Source organism: Fukomys damarensis, unplaced genomic scaffold (genome assembly GCF_012274545.1).
Source record: "Fukomys damarensis isolate Sample0158 unplaced genomic scaffold, DMR_v1.0_HiC HiC_scaffold_33, whole genome shotgun sequence".
In the NCBI taxonomy this organism is placed as follows: Eukaryota; Metazoa; Chordata; class Mammalia; order Rodentia; family Bathyergidae; genus Fukomys; species Fukomys damarensis.
The window spans coordinates 2,436,926-2,452,950 of record NW_022900945.1 but is presented as its reverse complement, the minus strand read 5'-3'; the positions used below and the strand labels follow the sequence as shown (position 1 = coordinate 2,452,950).

The 16,025-nt window shown below is 54.7% G+C and overlaps 1 protein-coding gene across 5 annotated transcripts in view; it reads right to left on the bottom strand.

Moving 5' to 3' along the window:
* Ror1 (receptor tyrosine kinase like orphan receptor 1) overlaps positions 1–16,025 on the bottom strand; it is a 291,697-nt gene that overhangs the window by 192,404 nt on the left and 83,268 nt on the right. For 2 of the 5 annotated variants that reach the window (XM_010605070.2, XM_010605071.2), the window contains exon 1: positions 8,875–9,044. The exons of 2 other annotated variants lie outside the window; for them this stretch is intronic. The gene's annotated coding sequence lies outside the window, so the exon portion shown is untranslated. Of the gene's footprint in view, positions 1–2,888; positions 2,987–8,874; positions 9,045–16,025 lie in introns of those variants that run through there. One more of the 5 variants, XM_010605072.2, reaches the window with a different exon arrangement.

Genomic DNA, 16,025 nt, shown 5'->3' with positions numbered 1-16,025 from the left:
GGCTCAACGTCCTGAATCAATTCAAAATGTTTCCCTTTCATGGTCATTTTGACTTTTGAGAAGAGCCAGAAGTTGTACAGTGCCAGATTCAGTGAATAAGGTGGACAAGCACACAGCGTCATGTTTTTATTTGACAGAATGCTATACCATTTGATCAGTGAAGAAGTGATCAAAAGATATAGTGAAAGTTTAAACAAAAAATTATGGTAAAAGGCACACTGCCCTTAATCTTCCTCAAAATAATCAAAGTACTCCTGTGTTATGGCTTCTATCTAGATGCCAACCCCTGAAGCCTCATGCACTCACATGGGACTTTGGGGGTGACTGGATTGTGGGTGTTTAATACTGAATTAGCCCACTGATGGGTTTAGCACAGTCCTAGGTGTGGGAGATGGACTTACTGGAGAGGGAAGACTCATCCTGAGTGTGGACGGCACCAACCAATAGGCTTGCAGCCTGGATGGAATAAAAAGGGAAAGAAAGAGGAAGTCTCGCTGCTCCCTGCCTCCTGTGCCATGGACTGTTTCTCCTCTGTGAGGCCCCTCTGCTGTGCATCCTGTGTTAGCGCTGAGCAGCGATGGACTAAACCCTCCGCAAACTGTGAGCTGAAATAAACCTTTCCTCCTTTGACTTGTGGGTGTTGGGGATTTTGTCTCAGAAACAAGTAATCAAGTCATCTCCCTTGCTTTGAACTACCCCATCATGTCCTTGGCAACACATCTTTTACTGTAATAAGTTTTTGTTTTTTTAATTTAAACATTCATCACAGTTTTCAGTCACCCCCCTGTGTGCCCCCTGGACACATCAGCGGCTCTGAATTTTGACTCGTGTGGAGCCCAGATGCAGCCCAAGTTTCTCGCCGAGCTCTCCCAGCTTCCTGGAGATGCTGCTCCAAGCAGAGCTCAGTCGTTCTGAGTCCCCGCCTGGGGGCTCCCAAGCCAGCGAGGATTAACTGGGGTCACAGGCATGGAGTCTGCGCTCAGAAAGTCACATTCTAAGGGCCCACTGTCCCTTGATACCCTCTTCTGCTCTACTCTTCCACCGCTTCTGATCGGGCTGGGATCAGGTGTGTGCTTTTCACCCCAGTGATGCCCTGTGCAGGTAATAGCCTGGTGGACCCTTTCTCCTGTTAATCTTCCTGCTGTCCACTCACAAGTCCCACCCTCAGAAGGTAGCAGGACACCCTTCCCTCCCTCCTATGATTCCATTAACAACCCTGTTTTCCAGATGAGAACGGAACCACAGAGTCAGTGTCAACAGTTAAGGCCACAGCAAGGGGCCACGGGGCTGACGGCGTGTCCGTGGGAACAGGCATGTGAAGCACGTCACCACGCAGCAGAGCTAGGTGTGCGATGACTCCGGCCTCAGAAGGATGGGAACATACCTGCTCCTCCAGCCCTCACGCCCACGTCAGCATCCTGAGTGTGCACACGGCCCCTCAGCCACGCCTGCCGCAAATAACTAAGTCACTAATAAAGCAAGGCCTCTCCCAGCCCTGAAAGCGCCCATGGCCTCTTGGCTTTTCGCACCAGTTTTTCTGCATGGCGGTAAACAGCCAAACCACCCAGGCCACTGCACATGTTGCCTGGAGAAGAGCACGTGCCAGGAGCAACAGGAAAGAAGGCCACCCTGGCTGCAGCTGGCGCTTTCTTGAGTGAATCCGTCCTCTGAGATGAGTGAATTATTCCTATCCTGGATTCTTAGGAAGCGTGCCATTTCCAAGCCCTTCAAGATGTCTCTGTGAGCCTTCCCCACGCCCTTTATAAAACCACACTGGCCGTCTCACTGAGAGCACTGGGGCTTCCGGGAGGTGGGGACGTGGATCTCCTCCCTCAGACCATCAGACAGACTAGCAAAACGCGCCCAGCTGCATGTTGGGTTTCTCATCTGCCAGAATGCAAAGGACTGCAGGTATGGAGAACTTTCATTTGGAATTAAAGAGGCATCAACCAGTTTAACTCCCCAAACTCCAGAACCAGCCACATGGTAAAAGAAGCAAAAGCAACAGGACAGAAGGCCCAAAACCTTAAATTCTTCATGGTCACCAAGGGAGAGGGACATGTCTGCCTTCCAGTGGGAGGGGGATAGACTATAAAGACAACTCAGGCAATGGTGAGTGGGAAAAGCAAGAAGAACAGCATGTTAGAAAGGCACGTGAGGACTCTGCACCAAGAAGTCCAGAGCTTCTTTAAATGACGACTGTCTGGGACAGCTCCCCAGGAGAAGGGGACTCTTAGGGCCCCCAGACCACTGGCCTTGAAGCAGTCAACAAATGAAAGAAGGTGACCGTGGACCGGGCACAGAGAGCCAAGGAACAGGGGACACCCACCAAGATGGGAAGGGGCAGAGGCCAGAGCAGGAGGCAAAGGCAAAGTCTAAGTGGCACGGGAGCCCCTGCAGAGCACTCTGGGCAGCAGCGATGACCAGGCCAGGCCAGACCGACAGCACTGTGAAGCTGGGCCCAGATGTGATTCTGGGGTAAAGTGACAGAGTCATGCAAAGGACAGAGGAGAGTCAAGGACCACACACTCCAGGAAGAAGTGGCGTGCACGGATCTACTGGTCACACAGCAGTGGCTCAGATAATCCCGGACTCGGAGCAGGGACAAGCAAGCAGCCCCAACCAACTGGCCCTCGAGTCCCTGTGCCACCCTCCTTCTCAAGACACCAGGGCTTGAGAGCCCTTCCGGCAGAAGCTACTGGGACGCCGGCTGCGAGCAGCCCTGGGGTGGGGGGCAGCCCTGTGCTGCAGGGCCACACTGGAAAGTCCAGGGGCTGGGGTCACCTGTGATCCGCTGGACCTCAGCCACCAGTCACTGCGGGCCCGTGACCGTATGAACCCTGTGATGTGACAGTGGTCAGACAGGGTCGGCGACGGCAGCTCTCTACCTCATCATCACTGCTGTTCGTGCAGGGCAGCTCCTTCCTCTGAAAGACGGCTAATTTCTCAGCGGAGCTCTTTCTGAGGTGAGCTGTGTAGGGCTTCACAAAAGACCAAGGATGTAAAATTCGAGGATTCCCAGAACCCTTCTCTCCCTGTCACAAAGACAGGATGTAATCACGGAATTCTCAGCTTCTTCCTGGTCACGCCCAGCCCTCAAGTCACATGGGTGAAGTCACTGTTAACCAGACTCCCACAGCTGCTAACTTTACAGTTTGGTAAAACGGGAGTCGGGGAGTGACCCTGACCTCTGTCCCCACCATCTTAGCTGGCCTTCCTGGAACCCTGAGGTGTGCAGGGTTAGAAACAGTGTCCCAGGCCTGAGACTGGACCCTGAGTTCCCGTGGGGGCCTCGATCAGGCCTTACCCTGGTTTCAGCAGCCACTGCTGCCTGCCCGCTGGTCTTGGGCTTCTTCAGCTGTTTACTGGGTCTCTGAAACTGCACCATTTCGGGGGTCATTTTGACCTGGACACGTGTTAGGGATGTGCACTTCCCGACCACCGTCTGCACTTGAATTTGCTTCCCCGTGGCTCGCGTGCATATTCACGCTGAACTGAACATGGCTCAGAAGATCCCAAAATACCCCAACAAACATTCAGTTCAGAAGGTGGGGTGTGGCTGTGACTGGTGAGTGACCCCCACGTGCTGGCAGCACTGACTCAAGTGCCTGAGACACAGCAGACACTCAGCCCCGTAGAAGGCATGTAGATGGCATGTAGAAGGCATGCAGCTCTGTAGGTGGCATGTAGAAGGCATGTAGACAGGCAGAAGGCATGTATATGGCATGCAGGCATGTAGAAGGCATGTAGAAGACATTCAGGCCTGTAGACAGCATGCAGGCCTGTAGAAGGTGTGAAGTAACTGCTAACAAATGGTTTAATGTGCCAGTGTGTGTGTGTGTGTGTGTGTGTGTGTGTGTGGGCACGCACGCGCATGTGTAAAGCCTCCTGGTTGTGTAGAGTCCGATGTGTTTGCACATGGAAGGCACACAGTACAGTGCCTGGCAGAGTGAACAGACGCTGCACATCTCTAAGGACCGGCTGCAAGGCAGCCCGGTTCCAAGAGGCCACATCAGCTCAGAGCAGAAGCCCGCACAGAGCTGGGAACGAGTGTCACTAGCTGAAGGGACACGGACCCAGGCTGGAGACGCAGACTCTCCACACTTCCGCAGATCCCAGGGACGTGGTGAACTGTCAGGAGCAGCTGACAGTGGCGGTGTTGGTACGTCCACTGTGTCCGGCCGACAGTGAAGGCAAAGTACTCCCTCTATGGGAAGACAGGAGGCTGGTACTGAGTTGCAGGCTCTCTGTGTGCAAGCCAGCCCCTCGGCCGCCGCTGCTCCAGCCGCGCTTTCCAGCCCTCTCCTGGCCCATCTGCCACGGCCAGTGCCCGACCTGGGTCTTTCCTTCCTGGCCATCTGGCAGCTGGGTGCTACCTTGATATTGGATTTTTTCATTCAATTTCCCAGGTTTCACTCAAGAGCCCGGGCGGGGACTGGATCTCTATTGCTGAGTCCATCCTGAGCCTAACACTGTCCTTTCGGTGCAGGACAAGAGCTCAGAGCTTCTGAGCTGACTGGCCTGTTTCACACACAGATGAAAGAAAGACAAGATTCCTGATGCACTTCCACAAAAATGTGTTTCCCTGGGTACCGGAGCAAATCACCTTCGGGGTTCTGCGTCCTACTGATGTTGCCTCTGCGAACTGCACACGTAGTAGCTGTTCTAGGTCGTACTGTCATCTCGTTTCTGCTCACTTCTGGTTTTCTAGCTCATAAGAAGGAATCCGCCGGAGCAGGTGTTCGGTTTTTATCACCACATGCAGAGGGACTTGAGTGCGGGCTGTCTGAAAGCCTTTGGTGTTTCCATGGTGGCCACAGGACAACTTGGGACCCACAGTGTCCCCATGTCGACAGAGGAGCCGCTCCGGAAGGTCACAGTGCCAGGGAGTTCCCAGGGACAATGGCATGCCTGCCTCATCCTCCAGAAGACCTTGGGTCTGCACACCCCGTTTCTTCTATCTCCCTGAAACGCTAAGACGGTTATCTAATAAATTAACAGGAGTTTGTTATCACACACAAAATGCCACCTCAATGGACACTGCTCACAGGAAACCTGTACCTTTAGGGCAACTCAGCTCTGGCTATAAAATATCCTCTCCGAGCTGATTTTTGGCATAAAATGTCAAGGACAAAATAAATTTTTTGCTGATTAAAAGAAAAACCTTTTGGTGGCAGCTATTAAATTTTGCAGCTGAAGAAAGAGGGCTTTCATTGGCATCAGCTCTTTTCACTCCTCAATCATAATGCCAAGCTCCTATTAGCTTTAGAAAAACAAAAAGTGATTCTTTTCTCAATGTGTCGATACAATGTGCTCCTTCCCAAAACAATGTTAAATCAAAATGAGGCCATTTTAAAAGATGCTTACAGAGAACCAGCTCTCCCCTTTGACCTTGTGCGTGGAAGAGTCCTTTCAAAGATGTCACAGAACGCTTCGGCTCCTTCATTTTCTCTCTAGATAGCCCCATCTCACATAAGAGGTGTCAGTTTCTCACGCATCTCCAAGATCTGCCTTCACAACAGCCAGCGTAACCGCTGAAGGCTACATGGCTATTTCCTGAGCAAGCTCATCTTTTCAAAGGCAAATGGCTGGAGGTCCTCGCTCACGCTGTCCCGGCCGCAGGACACTGCATCCCTGACAGGGACCCAGGTGAGGGCCAGGCGCTCCAGCGCACTGGCTGAGTGCGGGACCTGCTCCCCACTGCCGGCCTCACGCCACAACGTGTGTGGGCAGCTCTGGCCGGCCCTGTATTTACACAAACTCTCTAACAGTCTCTGGCACCACCAGCGTCTCCAAGGGAGGCACAGTGCACAGAGTGTTCCACCAGAAAATCTTTAAACAAAAGGAATTAAAGAAAATCCCTGCTTAATAGTCAGTTTCTACCAAGCTCCTAAATTCTCAAGAGCATGTGAAATATTAACTTTCCCCAAAGGCAGCACAGAGCGCGCCTTGTCTCGGTTCATACTCACAGGTCACAAACGCCTGGGAGAGGAGCGGCCTGCGTGCCTAACAACCCGCCAGGTCTCCACCAACAGAGGCCGCGGCACACAGGCCCTGCATCCACATGGCCTGAGTTCAAAACCTGCTCTGCACCCGCCCATCCTCACGCAACCAGTCCATAATTCAGGGACAGGGTGGTGGCCACCTCACTGCTTTGTCAGGAGATTTATGTGGTGTGAAGTAAGCATCCAGCATGTGATGTGGTGGTCCTTGCAGGACAGGCAGCCTCCCACCATCCTGACTCTCGGAGGGACCCTTCTTCAGCAGAAAGTAAAAGTGGTGAATCTCTAATGCAAATCCCTTCATTGTCTTCTGTTGCACTCAAATCCAGCCTTGGTTTACCACAGGGGCCAAGGCCCCAAGGAGAGATTAACAGAGGCAGCCACAAGGGGGCACTAGACCAGAGCCAGAGGGAGGGAGACTGGATGGTTCTTGGCTTCCAGGCTACAGCCCTCTCCCTGGGGCTCTTCCTCTCTGCCACAGGCAACACTAAGGAATTCTCCTCTTCCCTCCTCACCACATTGTCAGCCTCAGAAGCTCCAACATCATCCCAAGGCCGCCATTTTGCTTGCCCATCTGCCTGAGCCAGCAGAGATCCCGCCATGACACCACCATGGGGTCCACATGAGGACACCAACAAGGGCCCCCCACTTCCACAGCCATTTCCTGTGACCAGGGCCCTGCCCAGTGGTACACAGCTCCATCTGTCTCCTGTCCCCATTTCCCTGGACAGTGGGTCCTGACGTACTCCTATACTCCTCTTGGATAGGGTGAAGTGGTGACTGGATGTGTAAGCATGACGGAATTTTTAAATAACTTGACATCAATTTCCATGAAACAATAGATTGTGTAATCAGGCTGGTGTTGAACCATAAAAAACTGGTTAAGTAAAAGGATAGCAAATTAATACACTTAGTGGATATTTATCCCTATTTACGAAAGTCATTAAATGAAAAATCATAGTGTTATTTTATAGCAGAGAAAAACATCAGAAAAGTATACCCTGGAGATAAAAAGTGAGTTTCCAGTGACTGTACACTTATGATGACTTCTTCCCCTTCCTGTCTGCTTAGTTGTATTTTCTAATTTACATGCAGCGCATTCAATAATCCTGTTTGAACAACTGCTTACTGAGCACCCTCCCGTGCTGAGGCCAGGATTCCTGGGGAGACAAGGCAGACCTACGCTCTGGACCACAGGCCAGGGCAAGACGGATGCAGTAATGCTGTAATCACATGAATGCATAACCACAACCCGGAACGTAAGCCGGAAACACAGGGCATGTGGCACCATGGCCAATTGAAGAGGGAACGTGATCTCCTGGTGTGGGTCCTGGCTCAGGGACAGCACCCGAGAAGAGTGAGCTGGTCAGGGTAGTTATGTCTGCAGTTTAGCTCTCAGGAGGCTGAGGCAGGAGGATCCCTTGAGCTATGGAGTTCAAGACCAGTGTGGGAGACCTTATTAAAAAGAACAACAGTAATAATGATAATAATTTAAAAACCACTGACTGCCACAGCTGGGTGGGCCCACAGGACTGGGTGGAAGCAGAGCTAGAGAGCTGCAAGCCACTACAGCTCTGCCCCTGGGTCGCTGGGAACCAAGTGCAGGCTTTGCCCTGGCAGAGGTGAACTACACAGCATGATTTCCAAACTTGTGTCTATCTCGGGACCCGGTGCCAGCACTTCAGAAAACAGAGGCAGGTGTATTTCCACTAAACACCGCTCACTGGGTCTGTGTTTGGGGAGCACTGGCTCTTCCATCCCGGCCTGGTAGGGTGTGGCCGATCTCTCCTGTCAACCCCGACGCCCCCTCCTCACAGCCTGGCACCCACTGTCCCAGATGCCCTGCTGGACCCACCTCAGGGGCCAGGTCCTGCGGTCATTACTCCTGCTAAGTATCAGGGCCTGGCACAAGGAGTGGGGTTGAGGTCAGCATGGATCAGTGCAGGGAGGCCATCGGGGGTGCCAGGCAAGGCAGGGGGACACTGCTGGCCAGGGAGACGTTCCCAGTGTCACCTTAGGGGACCCGCACCACTTTGGAACAGGGGTACTGGGCTCTGGGCAGGACTGGCCCGAGCACCCCATGATATTTAGCATATGGGGCTCAGGGAACACCTGATGCCCATAGTGGGACACCCTCTCCCGCACCCCTGCCAATCGCTGTGACCATGGCAGTGGTGGCCAGGCTGGAGCTCAGAGGTGGCGTGCATGGCCCTAGCCTGACCCCCCAGCACCCCAGAAAAGTTTCAAATCTGCAGGAGGGCTCCAGCAGCCATGCCCCTTCCTAATAGTCGATGGCAGGGAGGGGCGGTCAGTGCTGTGAGCTGCAAGTTCTCAGGAGCGAGATCTGACTGGGCAGCTGCCCTCCAGATGGGGGATGACTGCTCCGCCCTTCCTACACCCACCCTTCTTGGGGTGCCCACAGCGCCACCTGAAGACCAGCCTTGGGACTGCTGCACCCCGCCCTCCAGTCCCTCTCCCTGCCCCTGTCCACTCCTACTGCACCCCCTGCTCCTCAGCAAGGCTTCGCACAGCCTCCTGGGCCCTGGGATGTCCCGTGGGAGTCCATCACGGCCAGGAAGCCCGACTGCGGGGGAGTGCATCCCTCTCGCCGCCCGCCTTTTCGAACTCAGATCCTTTCTGAGTTCTGTGTGTCGGGCTGGGGCTGGAGCTCATGGAGTCGATTTTTATGGTACGGTCTTTGCTCACTTGTTTTCAAAACACCTTTGCAAAAACACTAACCGGGCTTCAAAAACATTGCCTTCCCCGCGTACCCCTCACCTGCAGCCCCGCAGGTCACAGAGGGAACCCCAGAGCCACCGGCCCTGCTGCGGCTGCCGGGGTCACGGAAGACACCGCTCGCCACCAAGCTCACCTTGTGCCTTGGGCTCCCGTCAAACAGCTGGGCAGTTTGCTTACGGAGGCGCTGGGCAGCAGGCTGGAAGTGGGAGAGGCGATGACAGAATCACAGGGTGTTGTGGCCACACTAGGGAGGCCAGGGACAGGCCAGGGATTGGCTTTCAGTCCAAAATAAGCTGGCCCGGAGGCGCAGCTGGCGGCTGTGTAGTTGCTCAACAAACACACATTGACCGGATAATGAAAAGGGCCTTTGGCGTCATCTCTATGGCGGGGGTGGGGGGTGCAACAACGAGGCCACGCCCTCTCCAACACAAGCCACCTCCTCCAGCCCCTCCTCGGGAAAGCTGCTTGTGCCTCTGAGCGGAGTACAGAATTGGACGGCGAACTTTGTTTCTAATTGGCGGTGCAGGGATTGCACCCAAGGCCTTACATGCTGGGCCACTGAGCTATGTCCCCAGCCCCAAGTGGACACTTGTGTTCAAAACATTTAAGATTCTTCGCTCCTTGAAAAATCCTTTATAACTGATGGGCAATTTCCACACACACTTATGCACATGTGATTTGCATACACACGCGTGTGATTTGCGTATATTTGCATAATATGTGCTCCCTTTGGAATGGGAGATCCCTCCTCTCCGAGACGTGGTTTTACAACATACACATGCAAACTGAGCCCTTTATCAAGCAGAGAGAATTCCGAAAACTAAGTTTTCTTTACCAGAAGTAAAACCACAGTGCATTCCCAAAGGTGGAGACTCTTTTTTCAAAACTGCAATGCAACTTTTTTAAGAGAGGGAAAAAAAAGAATGGGCGGCCAAATAAAGACGGAAGAGGGGTCCTCATGGCGGAGCCCACAGAACCCGCCCGTTTATCTGAGTTCAGTACTTCTGCTCCCACCTCCCTTACTCCAGTCTGCGGATCCAGCAAGATAAGTATTCCTCCTGGGCTGCCCTCCAGGGACCGCAGTCCAGCCCCAGGGACGGGGACAGAGACAGAGACACCCAGAGTCAGAGGGGAGCCACCCACAGCCTCCTGTCCTGAACAAGGTCCACACACACACAGGCAGCACCTCAGACTCCCTCCTCCAACTCCCTCCTCACCCCTGTAAGGCAGCCTGCCAGCCACAACTAACAGGGGGCTTTCACATCTCTTTGCCTATATAGTCTTACCTTTCCTTTATACACCGTTCATCCCTGCTGGTGAACTCCTACTCATCCTTCAAGACCCATCCTAAAAGGAAGAGGCCTGCCTTTCTCTGATAGAACATTGTAAAGTTTGCATTTAGATGCATTTTCTCCTTGGATTACAGTAATCCTTATCGTCACCACTAGGCCAGGAACTCCTGAGGTTGGGGGGCAAGACTGTACCTTTGTCCTGTGTCACTCCACAACACCAAGTCCCAAGGCTCAGACAACGAGCTCAGACAATGTTAGCTGAACCTGTCATGTGAAGGTACAAGATCCCAATGATGACTGTAACTGTACTGTATACCTAAAAAGTGCCAATAAACTCAATGAGAAAAAGAAAAGGAAAATGTTAGCTGAATGCACAGGAAAAAAGTCTCATCCCCAGTCCTGGTACTCAAAGCTGACACCCAGAGCTCAGGAAGACTCCTCCCTGCTCTCCCCCTGCCTTGGTGCAGACTTCAGGGCCCTTGTCCGTGCTTCATGGCCGACACCATGCATTCGATCTGCTCTGCCTCCTTTTCTGGGAGCGGGAGCTGAGTGACTTTTCTGTCCTCCCACGGACAGCATCTGCTCACACAGAAGAGACAGCCCGACAGGAGATGCGGCCACATCCTCAGGAGAGGGCCAGAGTCAGGGTTCAAACCCAGAGCCACCCTGCAGGCTTCCTGGGCAAAGGAGAGTTCAGTTTCGCCGTGTGATTTCTGTCCCTCCACAACCCAATGGCCAGGCCGGGAAGAGCGCAAAGCCCCTGCTGTCCCCACATCTCACAGCGGGCAGTGACAACAACGTCCAGTCTCTCTGTTCCCTCGGACACAGGCAGGGGCTGGTGAGAAAGCACAGAGCCATGTCCTCCCTGGGTGCTGCCCGTGGGGGACTGTCCCCTGCTCTACTGGTCAGTTTGGCGGCTCTCCCTCGGGGCAGACACCATGCAGGGACCTGGGGACACAGGGCCAGGTCGGAAATGTGCAGGCCCCAGGCTTCCCGCCCAGCACTGTGGCAGGGACCAGGCAAGGTCCCTGGAGGGCGCTGGCTGCTGGGGTCAAGGGCGGCTCACAGAGGGGCAGCACAGAATCTCTCACGTTCCCTCCACTCGGGAGCCCGGACACATCCCCTGCCCCTGCCCCTGCTCCCCTCCCCTCCTGTCCCCAAACCACCCAGGGGCCTAGCTCCAGCGCAGCCACGCCCTGAGTGCAAACGAGCCCGCCGCTGCCCGCTGACTGTCCCCATTCCGGGCTGTGAAAGAGCCGCAGAAGCGGCTGAGGAGAGTCCCAGCGCAATGAATTCCACATTCCCAACATATTTAGTCCATTTCTCCACGGTCTCGTGCAGCCATTGCCCACGCTGATTGACTAAAAAAAAAAAAAAGAAAGGAAACGGGAACAAAGCCGACCCAGATGTGTGCAGCAGCGCGGCCCTGGGAAAACGTGTGCGGCCTGCAAGGCTGCGCCGAGAAGGCGGCAGGGGTGAGGCCAGCAGGATGCAGTCGGGCCTGGTCCACGAGGCCTGCAGGCACAGCCGAGGAACAGTGTGGCTATCTCACCAAAGCCTCGCGCCGCGGCCTGCAGACCCGCTCAGGGTGGGGGTGCCAGGGCCCCAGTCCCCCTGTGCCGGGCACACTGGACATCGGCAGACCCTTCCTCCGAACTCGCACCAGGGAGGCTGAATCCACCAGCCCGCTCAGGAAGACTGGCAGAGCTCTCAGTTTGCAGGGAACGAGGAAGGAAGGAAAGCGGGGAGGGCGTGGGGAGGAGGGGAGACCCAGCGAGGGGCCAGGCAGCAGCAGGAGGGGAGATGAAGCAGGCTGCCTGGGCTGAGCGGCGGGTCTCCGATCAGGCCCTCAGATGGAGGCCCAGCTCCTGACCTGCCTCCCCACCAGCCTGCGGGCAGCACCCAGCCCACAGCAGCAGCAGCTCCCCGCTGGCCAGGCTCCTCAGCCCAGGCTGTACTGGTCGCTGGTCCGGCTGGGTCCTGATTGGAGGGACGCAGGAGGAGCTGCAGGCTCGCCACGGGGTCCAGGTGGCGTGAGGGCGGTGACACCAGCTCCCCCAAGGGGCCGGGACTGAGGGCCAGAGCCGCTCACAGACTGAGCACTTCAGCACTGCTCGTAGACAACTCTTCCTTTCTTCTCCCCAATTCTAGCCAACAAACCACAGCCAGAGCTGTTTGCTGGGCTGCTCTCTCTGCTCTCCTCGTCTTCCCCAAACTCCTGCCTGGGCTCTGGACAAAGGGCTGGTGAAGCAGCCTTTATTCTGATTCGGGAGAGCATGTGGCATTTTCTCTGACCAAAATGAAGAGCTGCGGGCGCACCCGACAGTGGGCTCTCACTTGGCCTTGTGCACAGGACCCGGGGTGAGCAAGACGGAGATAATACTCCAGAACCCGGAAATAAAACTGAAGCGCATGTGCTCTGTAAAAGCATCGTCTCACGAGATCACATTTGCTCTGGCGGCGGGGGAGGAGACCGCACGAGTTGCGCCTCACCTGCACCTCACCTGCACCTTTGCGTCACCCTCCCAGGGACGGGCGGAGGGGGTGCCCGGTGCCCTGGTGCTTGGCCTCTCGCTAAGGAGCCAGCACAGGAGGGGCAGCGGGGCCCGCACGGCTCGGTCTGCGTCTAAGAGAAAGCCAGGGAAAGGCCCAACCCCAGACCCGGGATTCAAGCAGAGGTCACAGAGGAGCGTTTCACAGCGCCCTGATCCTGGGGGCACACGTGCTTGCGAGATGGAGACAGACGTTTCCGGAAGGACGAAGGACACTTCCTTTCCACACAGGAGCACACGTGCAGTGACTGGCTCCACCGGCTCCTGCAGCGCAGAGCTCGTGGGCCATGGGCCCTGCAGGGAGCAGCTCCGTTCCCCAGCCAGGAAGACTGACGTCACCATCAGTGATGAAATGGTGAAGAACACTAGCCCTCATTCAGCACGTGGGTGTGGGCTTGCGAAGGCCAGGCCAGGAAGGCCAGGGGCGGGCTCAGAAGTCCCACGGCACAGGGGACACTGCCCGACACCTCCTAACCTCGTGGTTCTCCAGGGACAGAGCCCACGGGCCTCAGCGCCTTCCTCTGTCACACGGCGACGGTGCTATTCCCCCAAGGACAGGAGAGCGGCCTGGTCGACGGAAAGGAAGGATTAGCATCAGCATTAACCGTAGGGTGAAATGCTTCTGATAGATTTAAACTTTAAAATTACCTTTCAGAACAGGTGTATTTCAGAAGATGCGAGACGTCAAATTAGCACATAACGCTCACGAACAGGAAACAAGTGCAGCCCCACGTGGCAGTGCACGCCTGTCATCCCTGCACTCTGAGGCTGACACAGGAGGATCGCAAGTTCAAACCTAGCCTGGACGATTTAGAGACTTAGTTTTACAAAGATTTTTTTAAAGTGTTGGGGATGAAGCTCAGTGCAAAGGCCCTAGGTTCAGTCCCTGGAATGCAAGGAAAAACAAAAGACAAAAGAAATGTAATAGGTGGAAAACATAAGTATTAACAGTGGTTTCCCCTTAGCTGTGGGATTATGTATCATTATATCTTTTTCTCTATACCTTTCTGTACCAGTTTATCATAAGAGAAACAATGGTCATCACCAACTGGAGTAACACTGGCCTTGGTTTCTTTATCCACAGTATGGGGGCAACAGGGCCTCATCGTCAGGGTCCCCCTGCCGGTCACTCCGCAATGTCACCCAACGCCAGGCAAAGAAAATTTAGTCACACAGGAAAGCTAACATCTCCTCTCCTCACGGGAAGAATATGCTTTCTTCACACATCAGACTCAGGGCTGAGCATGGACACCGGGCTCAGAACAGATTTCTGTGTAAAGAACCGCACCCTGCATCCCCGGAGACTCCTCTGCCGTCTGGCCGACACGGTGACAGATGGCTGCTGTCTTGAGAGGAAAGACGGGGTCTTTTAAAGGCACGAGGAAGACTGTCATCTGGACCCTGCCCTGGTGCCTTGGTGACTTCCCCTTGTCCAGCACCAGGCAGCCCCTCGCCTGGCTTGATGAGTAAAAGCCAGCAGAAGAGTGTGTAGGTGCTTGCGACTTGAGAGCAGCACAAACCTGCGCTCTCCAGCCTCTGACCAAGCCCAGTGAGTGGGGAAAAGGCATCCGCACAGAGAAGATCAGACCCTGGCTTTCCCTCTGTGAGGCCAGGACACTGGCCAAAAATGCCAAGGAGGCTTCTGGAGCTGCTGGGACCCACAGCTCCGCAGGGTGGCGGAGGAAGGGGAGGCTGAAGGCTTTGAGCATTTCGCACTAACGCCGGGCACCACGAACAGGCCACGGCCCCTCTGCGCCCCCGTATCAAAATGACCTTCCACTGGAGAGACGCAGATCCAAGCCGCTCCGAGAGCCCACCTCACCTGGTCAGGCCGGTCAGCACCAAGGATGCAGAAACAGCAGATGCCGGCCGGGATGTTGGGGGACCCCTCGGCCCGCACTGCGGTGGGAATGTCAGCTGGTCCACGCACTGTGGAGATCAGGGTGGAGACGACTCAAAAATTTAAACCAGAAATCGCACCTCCCAGACACTCGCTTGGTGTCTTCCAAAGAGTCAGTCGCCTGCTGCCTGAGCCGCGCTCTGCACACAGCCCGACCCCAAGGGCCGGAGAAGGGATAAAGAAGCTGCAGTCACAGCGGAATTTCACTCAGCCACAGAGAGGATCTAATCCACGTCATTTGAGGAGAAGTGGGTGGATCTGGAGCCCGTAATGTTAAGTAAAATAAGTCAGATGCAGAAAGTTAAATACCACATGGCTTCTCTTATTTAAGAAACCAAAAACTTAAATGAAGAGTAAAATAAAAGAGAAATGGTAAGAGACGGGGAGGAAGACTTTGGTGATGGGGAAGGTGGTCAGGAGGAAAGAGCAGAGGAGGGAGGAAAGGGAATAGGAAAAGACCAAGCCGTCATATACACGTGGACCAATCCCCTGAAATGAATGTAAATGCTATGTATTGCAAACATACACCAATAAAGACATTTTTTTTAAATTGAAAAAACAAACAAAACAAAACAGAATCTTCCCTGTGAAAAACTTCTACGACGCGTGGTGTGAAGGCCCTGGGAAATGCCCACTGCTGGACGTGCCACAGAAGCTGAGGACACGGAGGACAGAGTCACAGGACCCACTGTGCGCAGGGTGGGGCTTGGGGTGGGGACGCAGCCACAGTCCAGACACACCCAGAAACTTGAGCGTGTGTCCTGGGGAGAAGCTGAGCGAGTCAGAAACAAGCGGGACTCGGGAGGGGAGGCCTGGGGCCTCCTGGATCCACTGTGTGGGCTCGGGAACAAAGCGAGCTCCAGGGCAGGCTCAGCGCAGCCACAGCCCTGGCCGGTGCCTCTCGCGGAGGCAGAGGCTCTGGAGGGTGCGCTGCCCCGTGAGAAGCTCACTTCCTGGAGACTCACGGACATGCTCCTCCCCAGGGGACAGACTGCGAGGTCACAGACTTCCGGACAGGAAAGTCCCTCGGGTGCCTCGCTGGCACCTGGGCGGGAAGCCCAGCTCTCCGCCACCTTCCCTCCTGTCTTCCTCCCTCACTCTTTCCGTGCTCACCGTGCACCCCATCCTGGCCCTCCCTCTACTCCTTCTCATCCACTCACTCCCCTCTCCTTTCCACTTCCCTTTTTCCTTCTTCTCTCTCCTCCTCCATCCTTCTCTTCCTGTTTGTTTTTCATTCTCAGCTTTTCCAGTCAGCTTTTGGTGGGTACCTACCATCATGGCGCCTGCCGCCATACTGGGTGACCAATTTCTTCTTCTTGCTTTATACTTTCCCTTTATTAATTCCCTCAACACATCTATTATAGCACCAGTTACTGCATTTAAAAGACTAATTCTTGGGCCGGGCGTGGTAGCACATGCCTGTAATCCCAGCACTCGGGAGGCTGAGGCAGGAGGATCCCTGTGAGTTTGAGACCAGCCTGGGCTACATAGTGAACTCCAGGTCAGTCTCAATTACACAGTGAGACCCTGTCTCAAAAAA